Source organism: Falco punctatus (assembly GCF_963210335.1).
Source record: "Falco punctatus genome assembly, chromosome: 1".
Lineage (NCBI taxonomy): Eukaryota > Metazoa > Chordata > Aves > Falconiformes > Falconidae > Falco > Falco punctatus.
In genome coordinates this window covers 43816282-43825159 of record NC_137580.1, presented here as the reverse complement: position 1 = coordinate 43825159, position 8878 = coordinate 43816282, and positions in this window count along the sequence as shown.

The window sequence follows — 8878 nt, the reverse complement described above, 5'->3', positions numbered from 1 at the left end:
CCCCCTCCTCTATTTTATCAGCAAGAACCCATAATTGAGCCCCTTGACAATAGCAGGACTGTGCATTTCTTTGTCAACAACAATGGGCCGTCCAAGTTCATTACTGGAGATTGTTTAAAAATTGATTCATGGGCCAGTAGTAGTAGCTTATTATACAGCATAAGTGACAGTGTGATCTGGATGGAGGCCGAGTCATTCTTGACCAGTCATGTCCAATTAGAAAGAACATTGCACACATTCCTGTTGGAGCCACATTAATGAATTAGTCCTACCACAAACTGAGAGAAGCTTGCAGGACCCTAATACCTTTTGTTCCTAAGGATAATTCAGTAATTTATAAAGAGAACAGTGCGGAGCACATTAGCAAAAGAATAATAATCACAGGATTCAGACAGTCCTTACACTTGTTCTTCCTTTCAGGTTTCTGGTGAGCTCCGTTCCCTTTGCGCTCCATATTTCCCCCCTGTAGCACAGACCTCCAACACTTCTGCAGCTGTGGTTGCAGTGCTGGTAGTGACCAAGGGCTCTGAGGGCCTGAGTGCACCTGAACTTGGGCCAACATCTGGCATCCAGGCTCTGCTTTTTGGCATAACAGAGCAGCCTGGGCATGCGGTACATCACCATCATGCAAAAGTCACATCCAAGTGCATTAATGTACTGTGGTGCTCCCTCCTTGCTCTGCAGATACGCACCAGTGTAACTCCACTGTGCTGGCAGAGTTACATCTGACCAATACCTTGCAAAAAAGAAGAGAGGACCATTCAAGGCACAATTTTCAAGCTTAGAAGTCTAGAATTGGTGTTTAAGGTTTTAAATCACAAAGCTGATGTTTAGGCATGCCAAAACCAATTTAACTTGCAGGGAGCAGCTCCCTAGGACTTGGAGACTTCAGTGGGTTTGGGACATCAGACACCCAATGCTGAGGACAGTTTGTGTGTGTAAAGTCCTTGCAAAGGCTCTGTGAGGGGGGAAAGATGGGAAGAGGTGAGTGTGTGCAGCTTGCTAGGTGCTGACAAAGTCTGTGAGTGGAAGGTAGGAACACTGTCAGCTGATTTCTGAAGGAGGCTGTGGAATTCCTTGTGTAGGTACAAGCAAATGCCATTCATGGATTGAATTAGTTCAGCAGAAAACACTTGTACTTTGCCGTGGGAACTATAGACAGAGCAAAAAGTATAAACTCCCAACAGAGAGGTTAGCAATCTTCTCTGTTACAAAATTCACTGCCAAGAGGAATCCCCATCCCCAGGGAAGTTTAGAAGTTAACGGCACAAAACAGTTTAGTGCTACCTACTCAGTGGATATGATCACAAGCAGTTACTACCACCACTGTTTTCTAATACATAACAATTTTTGATGTGGAGCAGATTCTGCCTATTGCTTAGCAAATGTCCTTCATTAAGGACCATAGACACCCATTCTTGGCTGGCCCTCACGTCCTTAAGTAGCATTAGCAGTAATATAAGTAGCAGCAGTACAGTAATGTCATCTTCCTACTGACATACTAATATTCGGACTTCTAAAATCCACCTGAGCAGATGAAAATTAAGCAATTCACAGACAATACCAAACTATGATATTTTAATAAGAATTGTTATTTGTCATCAGGCCATCCTTGTGGTTGTAACGTACATATACTGTCACTCAACAGCCTACAAAATTTTAATGTTTACAGCTTCAAAAGACCTGCGAATTTTTGTAGCTAGTAATCATTGATCTCCATTCTCCCTGTCTATGGAAGGTTCTAAAAATATGCAGTTCATCATATATGCTACATTATAGCTGTCTAGATCTTGCAGATTTAACTTTCTGTAAGCAGAAATGTAGTGCATGTAGATATGTAAATGATTGTTAAACTTGCCAGTATCTCAAAATCCAGAAAAAACAGCGTATCGTTTGTCTGTAATCTTAACACAGTCACAAATAAAAATGTATGTAGTTAAAAGTTCAGTGATGAGTCATGCTACTAAAACGTGTTTATGTATCAGTTCTGAATGGAGTCTGCATCACCCTGAGGATGGCTAAATAAACATTTGCTTCTGAATGATAACAAATATTTGCTGGAAAACAGATTCCACTCTGCGTTTGGTACTACACCATTACCACCAATAAAAAAAGGAATATGAAAGAGTATACAAATACATACATTGATAGTAGAGGACTAAGTACACATGCTGAAGGCTTACTGAAATGCAGGATTATATTCTTGTTCACCATTTTGATAAGGCAAGGGCTTACTGGAGGAATGGAACTCCCCTTCAGATTCAGGAACTTTTGAGTTTACATTGGAATTTTATAAATTATGTCTTTTATATCCTGGTCTTGCAAACTGGTGCACAGGTAATCCTAGTGCTGTTATTTTGTTTTTCCTATGACTGAAGTTGTCAACCCAGGGGCATCAATTCTACCATCCCCTATTTAAAAATCATAAGAAAAAATTCAGAGATAGTAGAAATAAAATTCTCTAACCAATGCCTCAGTTTTTGGCATCATCATTGGACTTGGAAGGGACTTCAAAAAGTCTGTCCCCACACCTCAAGGCTGTTCCACATGTTGGGTACACTTTCTGAAGCTGTCCAGTGATGCAGGCATCCCAGCCTGCTCAGCAACTCCCCTCCCCCCCACCCCCACCCCCCACTCCACCCCCTGCCTCCTGACCTTACTGCTGGAAAGGTTTCCTAATGGCTAAAATGAATTCAGAGACCATTACTGCTTGTGCTGCTCTGTGGACACAGACGACAGACCATTCCCTTCTCCACAGCAGCCTTTTACACAGGTGAAGGCCATGAGCCTATTCCTGCTCTGTGCTCTCCTCCTTAGGCTAAGGAATCCCAGTTTGTCCAGCCTTTCTGTGTAAGTTATGATTGATGCAGACATTTTTGTTAACAACTTCTAGCATCTCCCCAGTAGCCCACATCATCTTTGGATGGTTATGCTGAGAAACTGAAATCCTATTCCAGTAAAACCCCACTGGTGTTGAGGGGACTGAAGGACTGCTTCAAGGGACCGGTGTTTACACATCCCAGGATGGTGTCTGCTGCTTTCACAATGTGCTGACTTTAATTCTTCAACTAGCCTAATCCCCAAGTCCTGCCATGAAGACTGCTAGCCAGCAGGCATTGTATATCTGTGCCATTGAAGGAACATAATTTTTTTTTCTCCAGCCTGAATCTTTGACTTGGCAAGCTCATTCTGTATCCCTTTTTTCCAACGTACTGGTGGTTCCTCTCACTTGATCCTCAGATGGCGGGTCTCCGTGGCTATTGCTTCACCCATCACTCTCTGTGCTGAAGGGAAAGCAGACACTTCTGAAAACCTGGGTGTGAACTAAAAGTCATTCTTTTGGTAAGCTAATACCAGTCTTCTGTTCCTTGCACAGACCCACCTTTTCTGCAGCCTGCTGTCCTTACCATCCAGGAAGCCAACTGCTTTGCTTGCAGAATGGTCTGCAGTACTGAATCCTTCCTAGTCTGTCTCTGCTGCTTGACTGAGCCGCCTAACCTCACCCCCAAGATTATCCAAGCCTGTTTATTTTTTAAGGAAGTGCTGACTTTGCCCAAAGATCTTTCAGCCTCCAAGATTCAGCACTGAGTTCTGAAAGACATCTGCTCATTCCTCTGTGCCTGAACTCAGAATTGTATTTAGAGCTTCCTCCAGCAGATGAAGATGACAGGAAAGACACAGAGGTGAGTTATTCCAGAGTCTACCTTTGGAATTGAGATTTACTATTCTGTTATTTGTAAAAGCTGCAAAAAGCAGCGGGGAACCTGAAGTGGGTCAGTTGGAGAGGGAAATAAGTAGTTATTGAACAGCGTGGTCTCTGCAAGTCATTAGACAGTGACCATAATGGCCCTTCATCTAAAGTTATTTGTTACCTGCATCTGGATTTTGCTTTGCTCTCCCTGTTGATCTTCATTGTACCTTGCATGTACATTTTGTACTGAATCATTAACAAAATTGTGAGGAACAAGGTGGGCAGAGTAACTCTTCCCACATATGACAAGTTGCATGTGAAATAGTATCTACAGTGTTTACTAAAATTATAGGCAGAGTTGGCTGACTGTCTCAGAGAAGCTTTGGGGAAGGGAAAGTATTTGTTTCTCCAGGTGAGCTATCGACTGCCTCTTGTGTGTATTGAACATACATGAGATCTCATACAGAAAAAAACTCCTCTTCTATGCATAGGGGCTTTCACGCTTTAAACACTTGGTCATCACCATGGTTGGCCCCTTGTCCCTGCCTTGCGCCAAGCACTGAACAAATCTTCCCACTTTTAGCAATCCAATATATTTCAACAATTGACAAATGAAACAAATATGTTTCTGGGCTAGTCAGAAGCTATGTCTCACAGCAGAAGCACTCGTCGTAGGCAGTCACTTCCCAATAACAAAATGCTGACTTGGGGTTTTTGGACCCTGTCTTAGGGAACATGTAATTTTTATCGTCCCATTGCAGAGGAACACACCTGCCAGGCTGTGTGGGCTGAGGCGGAGGGAGGGAAGGCACACAGCAGTGGCCACAGGGGCTGACCACATTCCGACTCCTCCCCACAATGACTCTGCAACCAAAGACCATCCTGACAGAGATCTTCAGGGACAAGCATGGAAGACAATCAACAGGAATAAGAAAGTATCAATATCTTCATTTTCTAGATGAGGAGCTGGCTCACAGGCATATAGGTATCTATTCCAAAGCCACGACTTAACTATTTTCTGCTTACTAGCCCAGTGCTCTGACCACAAAATCGCTGTGGGTGTGAAAGTTCCCATAATAGTGAAGCAGCAGAGAAACAGAGTCAAACTCTAACTTGTCTTTTAAAAAGAAGCACTGGGAATTGGAGAGCTACTTTTGCAGTAAAAGATGTCAAACCATCTGGTCACTTACAGTGGTGCACACATTTTTTAACACACACTACCCATCCTTCATATGCCCATTCCTCTTCACACCTGCTTCAGTGACAGCTGTCGTTTTACAAGATCACCCCCATAAAAAGGCTAAGGGGTACCATGACAAGGCTGATGCAGAAATCAATACTGATGGCATGACAAATCTCTTCAATATCTGAATGTGTAACCAGATGCCAGAAATCCCATTCTCTACCATCATAGATGAAACAATTCTGTAGTTCATCTAAAAAAAGTATTTCATGTTGCATGCTTTTCAGGTGTAACATGATCACAACCACTTGGATAATTTTATAGAGCAGGGATGAAAAATGACCATGGGCTTCCTCATGTAAGAGAACAACAGGGCACGCTGGACCTGTATGAAGATCACCAAACTGCTGCAGAATGCTGGCTGTGTGCTCACATTCGCCAGGTATGTTTAAGAGTCTTTTCTCTGTATTTTCATGTTCTGTGCGCTAAATGATCATTTGGAAGATGCTGAACATAAACAGGAAAATATACTAAGGGTATCTAGTCCATTTTGTGCACAATTTAAAAGCACAGAAAACCATGCAAAAGCAATTACCTTTTATTACATGGCCCCCACCTTGCTGTCTGATCAAGAACCTACTTGAAGGGATGCTGGTCCATCAAGACACTATAGGGCCTTTGCAGGGAATGGGCTACATCCCATTCTGGGACGGACAGCCAAGTGAAAGAATGCTTGTGTGCTGGTTTCAGCTGAGATAGAGTTAATTTTCTTAGTGGCTGGTGTGAGAATAATGTTGATAACATACTGATGCTTTTAGTTGTTCCTAAGTAAGGTTTATACTAAGCCAAGGACTTTTCAGCTTCTCAGGCCCTGCCAGCAAGACAGCTGGGGGAGGGGCATAAGGAATTGGGAGGGGACACAGCCAGGACATCTGACCCAAACCAGCTAAAGGGATGTTCTATACCATAGAATGTATATGGGTATATAAAGCACAGGGGAAGAAGAAGGAAGGGAGGACATTCGGAACAATGCTGTTTGTCTTCCCAAGTCCCTGCTATGTGTGACGGAGCCTGGCTGTCCTGGGGATGGCTGAACCTGCCTGCTGATGGGGAATGGGGAATTAATTCCTTGGTTTTGCTTTGCCTGCGTGCACAGGCTTTGCTTTACCTATTGAGTTGCCTTTATCCCAAACTATGAGTTTTCTTACTTCTACCTTTCCAGTTCTCTCCCTCATCCCACTGTGGGGGGAGTGAGCGAGTGGCTCTGTGTGCTGCTTAGTTCCCAGCTGGGGTTAAACCATGACAGCTTGGAAAAGGAGAAGAAGAAAACCTAAGTGATCTGGAGACTGTAGGGAATTTTGAATACCCTAATTTCTGCATGAACAGATTTCCATGTATCTACAGAATCTTTCCCCTCCACCAACAGCCAAACACACATGGAGAAGGCAGATATCCATGTGAGAAGAAATTCATATGAATACACCTATTTTGAAACACCTTAGGGTTCCAGCATCTGCAATGGTAGAGAATTTACCCATTGCCATAGATGAGGAACCCGGCTCAGCCATGTGCACAACCCATACTGGAGGTACCCACGCATGGAAGGCATGCTGAGTCTTCTATCTGACAGCCAGCAGTCCTTCCTAACTGTGAGTACATTATTTGCAAGTTTCCCCTTATTTTTTCCTATTAAGGAAAAGTTTTAGAGTGGGAATTACAGTGCAACTGCCTGGGCAGGAAGGGAAGCAATATAGAGCTGGAAACAGGAGTCTCTCTATCCAGACAGGTGAATCCAGGAAAGATGTTCCCAGCCTTGGAGCAGAGTGGAATCTCAGGCAAGATCAGGAGCAATGTGATTTAATGTACTTTGCTGCCAAAGCCTCCTTTCCCTTTCTGCTCTGAGAAGCCTCTCCTTCCCTTCTGTGTTGGGTACTGTGAGTACTTACACACTGTGAACACTGAGTTTCCTCTGAGCTGATTGAGGCTTTGCCAAATTGGGTTTTGTTCCCTTTTGGCTAGTTTTCTGTTAGCTTTACAGCAAAGGTGTCACATCTTTTCTTTAGCTGGGCGTGTTACATTTGACTGCGTTAAGGTATATCTGATGGCACTAACATACAGTAAGATTCAAAGTCATGCAACATGTTCCAGCACAGACAGCATTATGAATTTACGTATAGCATTGTTTAGATCTTGTATCGAATATCCTCTGGCATCAGATCTGAAATGAATCATATATGGCAACCAAAGAAACACTCTATCTGTCTGAATAACAAAAAATAAAGAGAGAAAGAGCTTTGGTGTATCACTAGCTCTAATCTGGACAAATGGCAAGTATCCCAGCGATCAGCAGACAGGCAACCCCATCGCTGCAAGTCCTGTGCTGCTCCCACAGACCCCTCTGTCCACCCACACCTTCCTTCCCTCTCTCCTGCCTGGACCCTCTTTCTGCCATGAAGGGCTTTCCAGCCATCCTGGCACTGGAGCTCCTCTCCACCTTGTTGCAGATGAACAATAGCCTTGTCCGTCACCTTCCCCTGGTTTGGATGGTGACCTCTCTGGGGCATGTCCAAGGCTCCCTGGCTGTCCTTCAGCAGGCTGTAGGCAGGTCTCTCAACTTAAGTGAACCACTGTCAGGATTTGCTGAGAGGAGGTCTAAAGGTACAAGAGGCAATGGGTTTCCAGCCCTTTGGAGCTAGGAGCAATGCAGGGCACTGCGAGATCAAGAAGTAATCACTGAGCAGGAGTCCTTCAAGAAGATGGCCAGATTGGGTCAAGATCTGGAAGCAGCTTGAGGACACAAAAAGCCACCTGCCCCTTTCATGAAGACCCACCACCACAGTATCTTCTTGAGTAGGAGAGGTTGCTCCCTTGCCCTCAGCACCCCAGGCATCCTCAGCTACTGTATTCCATGGCCCGGCGTGGTCATAACAACTTATACCATCTATAAGTCTGTCTTGAGACTTATACCTGTGGTTCTCAGGGTAAGTGGAGTTTTCCAATGAGCAGTTCTGCTTACACAGCTAACTCCCAACTGGTTTCCCAGTCCATGCCCTAAAATCCACTTCTTTCACTGAATTTCCATTTTCCATCTACCAGTGCACTCTATAAGGTGCTCTATGTCATGGTACCTGGAACCAGACAGCTCTACCACACCATCTAATGCTGGAAAACTTTAAAAACTCTCATCCTGTCTCCTCACACCAATGAAATGAGGACATGGGACATGAGGGACTGGATTTGTGTTGAACCTCACAGCTCTTCCACCTCTCACCTGATGTCGTCCAACCCCACACCATACTGGTCAGAGCTGAAGGGGAGGATATCCTTGTGAACCCTTCTTCTACTCTGTCATGGTCCTCTTACATCACCTTGAACATGTTATAAATAGGCATTTAGGCAGTTAAATCCCAATAGAAATTGATTTTAAGGGGAATTGGATCATTGAATAGAATTGAAGCACTTGATGTGTTTTCAAAGGTGTTGATATCTGACTCTCTGACTCTCAGTGGATGGTGAGGAAAAAACCCAAAAGCATGTGAAGGTCTTGAACACCCTGGCTAGAAGTCCCTATAAACATGTGAAGGTGCATTTCACGGTGCTGCCTGAGTACAGGCACAAGTGAGCAGGATTTACCTGCCATACCTCCAGGCATCCGAAGGTCGAGGCTCTGCTGTGGGCTGGTTTCTCTGGTCTCCTCTGAGGGTGAAGGAGAAGAGCAGAATCCCGAGGAAGTTGTGAGGTCTCACCAGGGTGGACAGGATGTCTCTACCTCCCTCTTAATCAGTGAGGCTCCAGGGATGGCACTGCTTAGGCACAGACAATAATTTTGGTGAATCCAAACCCCTCTAAGTGTCTATAAGTGGGTAAAATCATACCCTCCCCCATTAAAACTTTTCCAGCTTTGGAAGGAGACCAGGGTTTTACTTCACTGAGCTGCTGTGCACCTGTATGTACATTTTACATAATGCCATTAGCCCCCTGAACTCACTCCAGACCTTCCCAAT